Genomic DNA, 13179 nt, shown 5'->3' with positions numbered 1-13179 from the left:
GTATTACAGGGCTGGAACCCAGGCCTCTTCTGAGCGGCCCTCCATGCCAAGTCCCACCCCTTCTTGTAATTCTTCCATCTTGAAAATTGTGCCTCAGATACACAGGGGACCACCCCACACATGTAATAAATACTCTTATCCACAGACACCAGAGGATGTCCCAAGGAAGTAAATTCTAGCCTGATCCCCGCACTGCAGGCTGGGAAAGTGGGGACTACGTGAGAGACGCAATGACATAGGACACACAAGTGTGCAAAGAAACACAGAACGTAAGGTCTGAATTCAGCTCTGCCTCCTGAAGCTTCAGACCCTAGTTCCATTTCCCGAGAGCGGTGGCTATGGCCTTTTTGGCTCATTGTGTCCAGTTAAGGAGATGACATGGGGGAGAAAGCTAAGGAGTCAACTGCCAAGAAGGGGCTCTGGATAGGTCTGACTGAACACATGGTCCCAGGGATTAGAATCTTGAAAGAGTGACCTCACTTCCTCTGTGATAGGCCCCAACTGAACTTAGAACTCTGGTAACCGGGCACCCAGATTCAAAAGACAACCTGCTCTCCAGCTCACTTGGGTGGAGACGTTCGAGAGAGCAAGATGTTCTCTTGCTGCCTTCCTCCCTTCAGGGTCTCTGGGCCCAGGCAAGCCCAGAGAGAGAGACTTGCAAATAATTGTAGACGTCGGCTCAGCCCGCTTTTCCGAGCCCTCTGGACATGTGGCAGGAGACACCAACAGGTAACACGAGGCAGCTCAGGGCAGCCCACTGGAGAGCAGGCAACAACTGTGATGTCACCTCAGCAGGCCCACACCTCTTGCCCCTCATTATGTGTGTCCCTGTGTGTGTGTTGGGGTGGGGGGCTGGTTGTCTATGTGTAGAGAAGGGGACAGAGGATGTGGGACACACCCTTCCTGGGCAGAAGGAAGCTGCCAGGTGTTGGAAGCCTGGCCCATCTTTCATGTTCACGCCCCAGGTCATAGCAGGCAGGATGAGAAGCTGAGCACTGGGGACCAAGCTCAACTACCTCGATGTTAATCACGAGCTCTAGAGTTTCATCCGGCTACCTCCTTGCTCGATGTCTTTTCAGCTGCCCCTCTTTGCCTCAACTGGAGAACAGGATTTCTAATGCGGGTGGCCCCTTGTGGCAATGTCCCGGGAGGACACTAATGTCTCTTGACCCCATGTCTATGGGGCACTGCATTTTCAGAGCTGCACCCAGGAGGTCATCGAAGAGCTGGTCTGGGACTTCAACTACAACGCCCTAGACAAGTGGCAGGTGCACCAGGCCACCCAGGATCAGTGCCGCTCTGAGGTGAGAATGGGAAGAGGGTTCCACACGCCCAGGGCCCCCACACAAATGTGGGGACAAACCTGGGGCCCTCCCATGGTGTTTCCACATGAGTGCCCCGCAGGCCCAACCACAAAGTCATCCCAGTATCCACACCTCCACCACCAGCTGTGGGAGAAGGTAGGAAGACACTCTTCCCATAGGTGGGAATGGTAGAGAATAGTGTTCGTGTTTTTTGCAGTTTGGGGCGTGGGTTATTCTGTTTCATTCTGTTTTGTGTGACTTTTCCCGCAGCCATGAGTGTCTTTGCATTTTGCTACTGTTTTGAGTATTTTCTTGACTCACCCCAGCCATCCTGTGTAGAACCCAGCTCCACTGTCCTTGGAGAACGTGTCCAAGGCCTTATGAATCCTCACCCCACACAGGGTGATTGAACATAAAAGGAACGGTGGGATGAAGCCATTCTATATGTTCCTCTGTAACGTATCACCTCTCAGAACACATCGACTCATTGTATGTCCCCCGGGTCACAAGCTGTGTCCTCATATGTCTTTTTGGACCTCCGTATGGGAGGTTGTCTGCCGCCGTGAATCAGCCTTTCAAGCACGGATTGGGTGCAAGGCCTCTGATGCCTCCTGGCCCAGGTAGTGGACTCTGTCTTTTCAGAGTTCAATCCAGGCCATCTTTGAGGAGCTGCTTGCTCCAAAGGCTCAGCTTCTCCATCTCCCTTGACAAGCAGCAGGTGCCTCGGCCCACAACAACATCCAATGCTGGTCTGGGGTGAGAACAGGTCCAGATTGATGTCCAATCTCAGGACCCACAGATGATCACGGCAAGGCCAGAACCCACACTAGAAACAACCGGCTCCCCTGGGGCCTGCCGAGGAAGGTGGATTTCCCCTGAACCTTTCTCCCCACCTGAGGAACAGACCAGGCCACAGCAGCCTAGGGAAATGCCATGCATTCCATGCTCTGGACAGTTCTCAGGCCCAACGTCTATGATCTCGAGCAGCGTTGGAGATGCTAAGCCTCTGCTTTCTCCTGTCTGCAGTAGGGATGTTGACTGATGACTCAAAGGCGTACAGTTCTTAATAAAGCCTATTCAGAGAGAGAAAGGCTGTGGTGGCTCAGCTAACAAGATGTGTTGAAGTGACCAATGCTTTCTCATTTCACCCCTAAAGGCAATTGTACTTTCAAGCCTAGAGCCTTTTTCTGGGTGGGCCCTCAAGTCCCTTTTCTTGCACAAGTTCCCGAAGGGATGGGACTCTCTGGTCTGAGCACCAGACCCTGATCATCCTGGTGGTTCGTGGTGTTGAAGCTGACTCCATTGCCCCCCACACCCCCCTTCTCTACCTGGTGGGAAAAGGAATCATCCCTGTCCCTGGATGAGGCCCAGACGATGCTGAGGCTCCGAGAAGGCACAATGGAGCATTTCGTACAGTCCCTGGTGCCATCCTTCCCAGATGGGAGCATCTCAACCACCTCAACGATCTTCTGCATGTACGAGATGTTCACTTCAGCCACACAGGTTCTGGGCCAGCAGTTCAATCGGTGAGTGCCCACCCCATGCACAGCACAGGGTGAGCCTCCCATCTACTGGGTGTACATCACGGGAATGGCACTACCCCTCTCTGACCTTCCCTTTCCTCTTCTGAAAAGTGGGGTGGTTAAGAGGATGAACCTCATACAGTTACTGTAGGAAATCATGGGAGGAAACATGGCACGGGCTACTCTGGTGCTTGGCTCTGTAGAAAGGGCTCCTGGACGTGCTGGGCATCTTCTTGCTTAATAGTTCTCTCTCTCCGGTCAAGAAGCTCTCAAGTGCAACCCTCACAGGCCGGTGGCCCTTCTGGGTTGACGAAAGGAAATGCAAAGCAGGCAGTTTCTCTATGTGTAAAGGACTTCTGAGATTCCATCTAGATGGTTCTGGTAGTTGTCCTTTGTGTGAGCAGCTCAGGGGCACACTGGGAGCAGGCAGACCAGCCCACAGGCCACTCAGGATTTGGAAAGTGCGGACTGGGAAGTAGTCGTTCAAGAATGTATATTAAGCACCTAGGAATGTGAATGGAGAGAGGAGATACAGTGTCTGGGTCTCAGGTCTAGTCAGAGGGTCAGATAGGCACTCTGCACACCCTAAGCACGCATGTCCAATCGTTGTTAGATGTGACATCTTCGTAGCCTCCTCTAGCTTTGAAAGGATCCACCGAGAGCTGGATCATAGGACAGATGAAATGATCAAGTAAAACTGGGACAGGGGTTTGGGTCCAGAAGCAGGGCTGGTTGCCTCCAAAGAGCAGGATGGGGGACTACAGGGGTGGTGGCTGGGGAGGGATTTGCCGAACCAGGGATCTCACCGATCTCTTGATTTCCAGTGGGTGGGCTTCATCTGGGGGGCTTCATGTGAAGAAGCAAATGAGTCAAAGAAGGCTGTGGAGGAGGTCCCGGGCCCTCTAGGCAGCAGAGCACAGTCTGGGCTCAGTGGGTGCCTGAAACACCCATCCCTTTGACGGTCCCAACTTGCTCTGCCTGCCCCTCCCTGCTGACCACCCCAACCGGGGCCAAGAACCGAGGGTGTGCTGAGCCGACCACTCACAAATCTGCCTCCAACCTGAGCCTTGATACTGGTGTGCATGGAGCATAGAGTAGACCAGGCCCATGGCCAGGTAGAGGAGAAGAGAAGTGGAAAAACCAGACTCATTCAGGTTTTCTGGAGGACCAGGCCTTCCACTACGAGGGCAGCTAGAGAGGGGTTGGGAGGGGGCTGGGGCCATCCTCTGGGACCCATACAGAAAGAACGGTGCTGTGGGAGTAGCATGTGCAATGCAAGGCCAGGCCTCTGACTCTGTTCCACATATGACTCTCCCCAGCACCCTGTCTCCCTTCTTGGGTACCTGGCCTGACCAGAATTTGCAGGCTATCTATCAGTCCCTGGGCCGTGACCGTGTCGAGATCAAGGTGGCCTATGTGCATGGGGCCATGGTTCTGAAGTGGCATGCCTGGGACCTGACAAACCATGTCCCCCTTCTCCTGATGCAGCGGGAACTTCTGGCGCTCACTGAGGCAGAGGTGGAGGGTAAGGGGGATGGCAAGCTGGGAAGGCTAACTGGGATGCGGTTCATGGGCTGGGTATTCCTTTCAAGGCCATGGGGTCTGTCCTGGTTTTGCAAAGGCATATGGAAAGTCAGTGATGTGGATGAACCTTTCTCTGTCTCCTGCCCCAGTGCCAGCTCCAGGGCTCCTTCCAGCGGCAGAGCCAGGAACAGGGCCTCCTATAGAGCTAGAGGCGACCCCGGCTCTGTGTCAACTGTCACCTGCGGTGTCAGAGCCAGCCTCCCCTCCGTCAGCTGTTCCAGAACTGCAACCCGTGCTCCCATCTTCTGCATGTGTGCCGGGTGCTGAGCAGCAGTCAGCTGGACCACCCTTTTTGCTGGAAAGTTTCACTCAGGCAACAGCCACAGAGCCCACCGTGGCCCCAGAGGCTTCCTGCCACCGCTGTGTCACCCCAAAGAACCAGCTGGGTGAGGAGAAGCCCGACCTCCTGGACTTCCCTCCCAGGCTGGTGGCAGAGCAGCTCACGTATATGGATGCGGTGAGCAGCTGGGCTCTCAGGGTGGGCCAGGGGCAGGCCTTCCTTCTGCTCTCACCTGCCCCACACCTGCCTTTCCCTGATGTGGACTCCTATGGTCTGGGACCAAATCTCAGCTCCACCACTTCCCAACCCTGTCAACCCATCAAGGCGCTTAGCCCCAAGCTTTCACTGTCCAGCTGCGGACTGTAGCGAGAGACCCTGATAAGCACTGATACGGAGGTACTAGGGAGAAGAAATGAGCCAGAATGGAGAGACCAATGGGCAGGCCCTGGTCCCGTGGGTGGAGGAGGGCAGCTCCCTGTGTTCAGTCAAGTCCATGGGTCACCCACTCATGTGCCTTGGAGGATGAGTACCCTCAGCATTGATTAGGCGTCTGATGTGTCCATGAGGACAGGGCAGACGGAAGAACGTGTGGTTGCAGCTCCCGTGTGAGAATGTGCATCTGAAAGGGGGGAAGGACCAGGGGGATGACCAGTTGGAGGGGAGGGGAAGAAGCCCCCTTGGGTTGGACCACCTTGCAGTGCCACCTGGAGCTGGGAGTTCCTGAGCATGATCAGGGTGCCAATGCCCTCCTTCCTTCCCTTGCTCTGTTTGCTCCTGGGTCATTGTGTACTGGGTTCCCTCAGGGAAAAACAATGGAATGAAATCCATGGTCTCCAACCAGGCTCAGGCCAGATTCTCAGCTCCCTGAGGTCCAGCTCTGACCTGTGACTCCTACGTAGGACATGAGTCTTGCATGGGAAATGGCTGGGTGAACCAAGGTCCGCCTGTTCTCTAGGAGCTGTTCAAGAAGCTGCTGCCCCATCAGTGCCTGGGCTCCGTCTGGTCCAAGCGCAACAAGCCTGGCAATGAGCACCTGGCACCCACAGTCCGGGCCACTGTCGCCCAGTTCAACGGTGTGGCCAAGTGTGTCATCACCACCTGCCTTGGCAACCCGAGCATGACAGCCCGGGACAGGGCCGTGGTGGTGGAGCACTGGATCAAGGTGGCCAAGGTATGCAACGGGAAGCCCAGCCGAGGTGCTCTCCTGAGTCTCGGGCACTGCTCTTCCCTTGATCAGGTCTCAGGGTGGAAGGCCCTGGTCTTTGCCCTAGGACTGTGCAGTCCCTAGGCTCTTTGGTCCAGGGGCATGCTGACCTCGCCTTGCATGGCCCCATGCTGGGATGCTCCGTTTCTTCCTGGCTCCTTCCTTGGTGTGAGGTAAAATCCTCCTCCTCCTCTGGGCCTCACGTGTGCCCTTCGGCAGGTCCCTGGACAGCTGCTTCCTCCAGCAGGAGCGCTTTCCCCTGAGGGGGACTGAAGCTTGAGAGCCAATCAGGTGCCGGCTCCCCAAGTGACAGCCCATTCTCTTCCCTCCCCAGGCCTGTCAAACCCTGAGGAACTACTCGTCCTTACATGCCATCCTCTCGGCTCTGCAGAGTGTCTCCATTCACCGCCTCGAGAACACGTGGGGGAAGGTTTCCAGGTGAGTAGGCCTCTCTCCATGGAGGGACCAGGATGGACGAGGGAGCTCCCAGAGGCTTGTCCTCTTCCCTCTCAGGCAGCTTGGACCTTCTGGGAGGCGGCAAACCCCGACCACAGGACCTGGGCTGGTGGGTGCATCTCTCAGCCTTCCTGGTGAGGAGGCCACCATGCCTCCCACTTTAGAAATCAGTTTTGCCAAATGTCCCACACGGGGCTGAGCTGCATTAAATCTCTTCACGTGTTTCCTTGACAGCCACTAAGCTCTCTGCCCATTTGAACCCCAAATTGACCCAAACAGCGTTTCTCAATGAATATGGGAAGGGAGGCCCAGGACGAGCCACATGAGAGCTCCCTCCCATGTCCTACAAAGACCTTAGTGCTCAGAGGATCCCAGAAGAAACCCTCAACCAGGCAGGTTGACACTCTGAGGTTCTCAAAGAAAAGGCACTCGCACTCAACCCTGCCACATTATTCGTCCATTGATCCTGCCTCCCTCCCCTCTCTTCAGGAAGCCATTGAGGATCTTTCAAAAGCTGTGCAGCAAGGACACCACACAGGGCAGGAATCTGCTCATCAAGGTAGCCTGGAAAGTGCAGGTCTGGAAAGAGAGGAGGGGTGGGATGGAACAGGGTCCTGAGTGGATGAAGTCGGGAATGGTCTGAAGCATTCCTTGGGGAGGGGAAGCCTTTGGCATGAATGTGGCGACAGCCTAGGTGAGGATGCCGTTGGCGGCGAGGGGGCAAGCAGGTGGTGTCCAAGCAGACTCCCTAGCCTACACACCCTCTCGCTCTGTGTCGACAGCTGGTCCAGGTGGGGGCCTCTACAAACCTGGAGAGCCCAGAGGACAGACCTGTGCTCAGTGATGGGGTTGGGCTGGGTTGAGGGCCACAACAATGATGAGAGTAATAGGACCCTGAGTCCTCAGGAGACCATGGGAGATAGGTGGAGTTGTCACGTTTCCCGATGAGAAAACAGGCTTGGGGAGGCCAGGCTGTAAGCTCAAGGTCACACATGGAGTGAATGTTGGAGTGAAATTGTTCTGGAATCACTCACGGCCTGCTTCTGGATAATGGGGCCTCAGGATCAGTATGAGTTAGGTCAGATGTCTAGGTTCTGACGTCCAAGATGGTGGGGGCAAGTGGCCTGAGGGTATGATGGTCTCAAGGAACTTGTCCTTGGCCCTGCAGGAGCGACCATCCAATAGATTTGCCACCCTGGTGATGGCCCTCCGGGGAGCCCAGAAGAGGATGCAGAAGAAGGTGAGTGTGCCTGAGGCCCAGGGCCTCCAAAGTCAGAGGAGGAGGAGGGCTCCTCCCTGAGGGCTGGAAGCCTCCCAAAAAGGAAAGATCAGGAAGGGGGGGGGGCCTTCCCACTCCAGCTGTGGCTCCTGGGGCCACAGCTTCTACAATTCTTATTTCAAAAGAACCAGGAGGAGGGTCCAGAAGGTCCATAAAAAAGAATGGGTTTTGCGGGTGGATAGGGACCGACCTACTGCTCCATTCCCTGGCATTTTTGAAAAGCAGGCCCTGAAGGTGATGAGGAGGAGTCTGATATTCTGGGGGGGGAGGGGAAAGGGAACCCGTGGGGGGAGGCTGCTAAGGGTCCTAGGCTGCTCCACGTGAGCCCATGGGGTGGGCTAGGAGGCTGGAGCATTTTCAGTGGAGGGTCCCTGTGGACACCAGCGAGCAGGGACTCATCCCAACCCTCCCCCTCATGACACAGGGTGTCGTGCCTTTCCTTGGCACTTTCCTCACCGAGCTGGTGATGTTAGATACCGCCATGGAGGACTATCTGGAGGTGGGTGAGCCTGAGGATTGTGGGGGAGGGACCAGAATCCAGAGGTTTGGGAGCAGAGCGCCCCTGTACTGAGCCCTGAGCTCTCAGGACTCGGCAAACCTCCCCTCATGACAGCCTCACGGCTACCCTGTGAGCCTGGGGGCTGTTGCCCATCTCAGGGATGAGCGAGGTGAGGCTGCAGTTAGGCCACGGCTCCCGGTGCCGAAGACTGGTGAAGCAGCAGAGCTTCCTGAAGGCAAAGCTGCGTGAGGTCTGTCTGAGTGGACCTCAGCCTCCCCCGGTGAGTTTGCCCGTGGGGGGAGAATGAAGTCAGGACCCTCCACGTCAGCAAGCACCTCAGTAGCCGCAGCAGCCCCTTCCTGCCTGAGGCTTCGGCCTCCCCCACTGTCTTCCGAGAGGGTGGTGCTGCAGGGTCCCGACCTGTAGCCAGTCCATCTGCCCCATGTCCTCCTTTCTCTGGACCCCAGAGCCTGGCCTAGATCCCAGGCCCGCTATCTGTGTATGCACGGCCCCTCACGGGTCCTGGCCATGGTGCAGCATGAGAAGGGATGGGAATCAAGTGCTCCTAAGAACCAGGGGCCTCATTCTGATGGACTTTGTCTGCATTCCAGGGGAATGAGATCAACCACCAGAAAAGAAATAAGGTGAGCATATGTGGCGCTTCCCACAGGGAAGGGTAGGGAGTGGGCCTCAGAGATGTCCCTGGGAAGAACATTGCTTGGCTCCATCCCCTCCACCTCACATTTCCTGGGATCCCTTGAGAAGAAAGCAGTGCAAGTCCCATCCCGTTAGAAGATGGGGACAGATGCATGGCATCCAGGAAAACTTCCCGCAGGAGAGGCTACTGATATTCATCTCTGAGAATAGGTGGAGACCAGATGAATCTCTAGGCAGGAGGGTGGCCACGTTTGCCAGGACCTGGGATGGGTCCCCGGTCCCGCTCCTCAACCGTCACCAGGCCCTGCAGCTCCCCCCCCCCCACCCCAGGCTCCCTATGCATCCTGTGCTTCTCTCTCTGCTCAGGAATACCAAGTCATAACGGACATCATGCTGCTCCAGGTGGCTGCTGAGAATTACACTCTAGAGCCCGAGGATCCTTTTTGGGCCTGGTTCCAGGCTATGGAGCCGCTCAGCGAGGCTGAGAGGTGAGGCCCATCAGGAGCTGGGTCGGTGAGGTTCGGGGTGGACTCTTTCTGCTGGCCACTCCTGGGATCCTCCTTCCCTGGGCAGCCTCAGGCCTTGTTGCCGGGGCGCCTGACTCCAGCTGTGGGCAAACACTGGCAGGGACTCTTGAATGGAAGCTCCTGGGCAACTCACAGGTGTCCCTCTGTCCTTAGCTACACCCTGTCCTGCCAGCTGGAGCCCCGGTCCTAGCTGGTCAGCAGCACTCAAGAAGGAGAAGAACTGGCCGCAGTCAACCTCAGGGCTGAGCAAGTGTCCAGTGGCCCTGCAGGGATTCCTCAGCAGCTGCATCCTTGCGCCCATTTCCTCCACACCCCTTCCCCCCATCTATTTCCTTATGTAGGGGGCACCATTTAGTTGTTTTAAATAGTACCGTGATAGATTTGCATGTTAGGAGATTAAAGCCCTTGTTTTGTTTTAGAACCCATGTGTGTGGTTTGGGTCTTTTACTTCCTGCAGTAATGGAAAACTTGCACAGACTCTCATATTCGTTCCTGACCTAGGAAATCTCCCAGAGTCATCAGCTACTGTATGTGGGAGGAAGGAGAAGTGCCAGCCCTTCTCCCTAGCCACTGGAGGGCACCCCCAAATCCCCCTTACTCAGAGCACGGGTCCATTTCAGTCAATGAATTTGGGCAAACAGCAGAGACAGCCCCTCAGAACTCCTGAGATTTAGAGGTTGCAGGGACTTTCCCAGGAATAGCAACAACCACTGAAAGTGGGAGTCTTTAAGACTTCTCTGCCCCAGAACTCCTTCCTGCCCCAGGACTGGGGTTGCCTTTCTCCGCTCTAAGGCCAGGAAGACTGTGTCCTGCTTCTTCCATTGAGATGCTTTTTTAGTTTTGTGTTTGGTTTTGGAACTTGTCGTATTGTAGTTCAGTCTCTGGAACTGCATCAGCACCTAGTGGGGAAAAACACGGAAGGAGATCAAATCCTGCGTGTGAAGGGGACAAAGCCAGAGGAAGATAATTTGCAGATGGACTCAGGGCAGGCAGGACTTTCCAGCCTCAGTCTCCTCGTTGGCCGTTTACCAAGTTTGGCATCTTTCTGGGATTCTTGTCAATGATCTCTGGATACCCTTTCCTGCTTGTTTTGTGTGTTGGGAAAAGATGGGAGGGGTACCTTAAAGGGCACACCTGAGCCTGGTTCCATGAACATCTATGCTGACCTAGGAGCCAGGATTTCCAGCCTTCGTGCATCTCCTTATGTGGTTCTTCTGAAGCAGCAGTTCCCTCCAGGCCCCAGGCTCTGGGTCAGATGCACAATAGCTACTGTTCCCTGGCTGGCATCTGATGGATCAGGGATGGGTTCTCTCTTGCCAGGATAATGGGATTTTTTTTTTTAATTTTTTTATTATGTTTTGTTATTCCCCATACAGTACATCATTAGTTTTTGATGTAGTGTTCCATGATTCATTGTTTGCCTATAACACCCAGTGCTCCATGCAATACGTGCCCTCCTTAATACCCAGCACCGGCCTAGCCCAATCCCCCACCCCCTCCCCTCTGAAACCCTCAGTTTGTTTCCCAGAGTCCATAGGGGAAGACTTTTTTAAACAAACCCAATTTGATGAGTTTTGACACATGTATATACCCATGATAATGAACATAGTCATCATTCTCAAAAAATTCCCTGATGCCCTTACAATCCTTCCCTCCCCCAACCATCCCGTCACCAGGTAATCACTGGCCTACTTTCTGTCTGTCTGTCTGTCTGTTGGTTGGTTTATTTTTATGCAAGGGTGCTCTTTATTTTTTTATTTAAATCCAATTAATTAACATATAATGTATTATTTGTTTCAGAGGTAGAGGCCAGTGATTCATCAGTCTCATATAATACACAGTGCTCATTACATCACGTGCCCTCCTTAATGCCCAGCACCCGGTTACCCCATCCCCCACCACCTCCCCTCCAGCAACCCTCAGTTTGTTTCCTATGATTAAGAGCCTCTTATGGCCTGTCTCCCTCTCTCTCATCTTGTTGTATTTTTCCTCTCTTCCCCATGATCCTCTGTTTTGTTTCTTTAATTCCACGTATGCATGAGATCATATAATTGTCTTTCTCTGATTAATTTATTTTGCTTAGCGTAATCCCTCCAGTTCCATCTACATCATTGCAAATGGCAAGATTTCATTGTTTTGATGGCTGAGTAGTATTCCATTATACATACCACGTATATATATTCCATTCCATATATACCACATCTTCTTTATCCATTCATCTGTCAATGGACATCTGGGCTCTTTCCATAGTTTGGCTGGTGTGGACATTGCTGCTATAAACATTGGGATGCAGGTGCCCCTTCGGGTCACTATATTTGTATCTTTGGGATAAATACCTAGTAGTGCAATTGCTGGGTCATAGGGAAGTTCTGTTTTTAACTTTTTGAGGAACCTCCAAATTCTTCTCCAGAATTAGGTACCAGTTTCCACTCCCGCCAACAGGGCAAGAGGGTTCCCCTTTCTCCTCATCCTTGCCAACATCTGTCATTTCCTGACTTGTTAATGAGGTGGTATCTCATTATGATTTTGATTTGTATTTCCCAAGTGATATTTAACATTTTTCATGTGTCTGTTGTCCATTTGTATGTTTTCTTTGGAGAATGTCTATTCGTGTCTTCTGCCCATTTCTTGCTTGGATTATTTATTCTTTGGGTGTTGAATTTGATAAGTTCTTTATAGATTTTGGATATTAGCCCTTTATCTGATTAAGACATTTGCAGATATCTTCTCCCATTCCGTGGGCTGCCTCTTAGTTTTTTTGACTGTTTCCTTGGCTGTGCAGAAGCTTTTTATCTTGATGAAGTCCCACAAGTTCATTTTTTCTTTTGTTTCCCTTGCCTTTGGAGATGTGTCATGAAAAAGGTTGCTGTCCTAGAGGTTGCTGCCTATGCTCTCCTCTAGGATTCTGATGGATTCCTGTCTCACACTTAGGTCTTTCATCCATTTGGAGTTTATCTTTGTGTATGGTGTGAGAGAGTGGTCAAGTTTCATTCTTTTGCATGTAGCTGTCCAATTTTCCCAACACCATTTGTTGAAGAGAGTGTCTTTTTTCCATTGGGTATTCAGTCCTGCTTTGTGGAAGATAAATTGACCATAGAGTCGAGGGTCCACTTCTGGATTCTCTGTTCTGTTCCATTGATCTATGTGTCTGTTTTTGTGCCGGTACCATACTGTCTTGATGATTACAGCTTTGTAATATAGCTTGAAGTCTGGAATCATGATGCCTCCAGCTTTGGATTTCTTTTGCAATATTACTTTTGCTATTTGGGGTCTTTTCTGGTTCCATACAAGTTTTAGGATTGTTTGCTCTGGGTCTATGGAAAATGCTGATGGTATTTTGATAGGGATTGTGTTGAATGTGTAGATTGCTTTGGGTAACATAGACATTTTAACAATATTTGTTCTTCCAATCCATGAGCATGGAATGTTTTTCCATTTCTTTGTGTCTTCCTCGATTTCTTTCATAAGGTTCTATAATTTTCAGAGTACAGACCCTTTACCTCTTTGGTTCTGTTTATTCCTAGGTAATTTAATGGGTTTTTTGGGCAACTGTAAATGGGATCGATGCCTTCTCTTTCATCTGCCTCATTCTTAGTGTATCAAAATGCAACTGACTTCTGTGCACTGATTTCATATCCTGCCACTTTGCTGAATTCCTGTATGAGTCCTAGCAATTTTTGGGTGGAGTCTTTGGGACTTTCTCCATAGAGTACCTTGTTTGACTTCTTCTTTGCCAGTTTGGATGTCTTTTCTTTCTGTTGTCTGATTGCTGAGGCGAGGACTTCCAGTACTATGTGGAACAACAGTAGTGAGAGTGGACAGCCTTGTCATGTTCCTGACCTTACGGGAAAAGCTCTCAGATTTTC

The 13179-nt window shown here is 52.6% G+C and overlaps 1 long non-coding RNA gene across 1 annotated transcript; it reads left to right on the top strand.

The window, feature by feature from the left end:
- The first annotated feature begins 9176 nt into the window (after nucleotides 1–9176).
- Nucleotides 9177–9734, top strand: LOC123784911 (uncharacterized). Its single transcript, XR_015723561.1, has 2 exons — nucleotides 9177–9274; nucleotides 9467–9734. It is a non-coding gene; the product is annotated as an uncharacterized LOC123784911 (long non-coding RNA).
- Nucleotides 9735–13179: the final 3445 nt, after the last annotated feature.

This window comes from Ursus americanus, unplaced genomic scaffold (assembly GCF_024610735.1).
Source record: "Ursus americanus isolate L20-20 unplaced genomic scaffold, mUrsAme1.1.p SCAF_68, whole genome shotgun sequence".
NCBI lineage: Eukaryota > Metazoa > Chordata > Mammalia > Carnivora > Ursidae > Ursus > Ursus americanus.
Note: the sequence above shows the minus strand (reverse complement) of the source record. Positions and strands in the feature narration are given on the sequence as shown.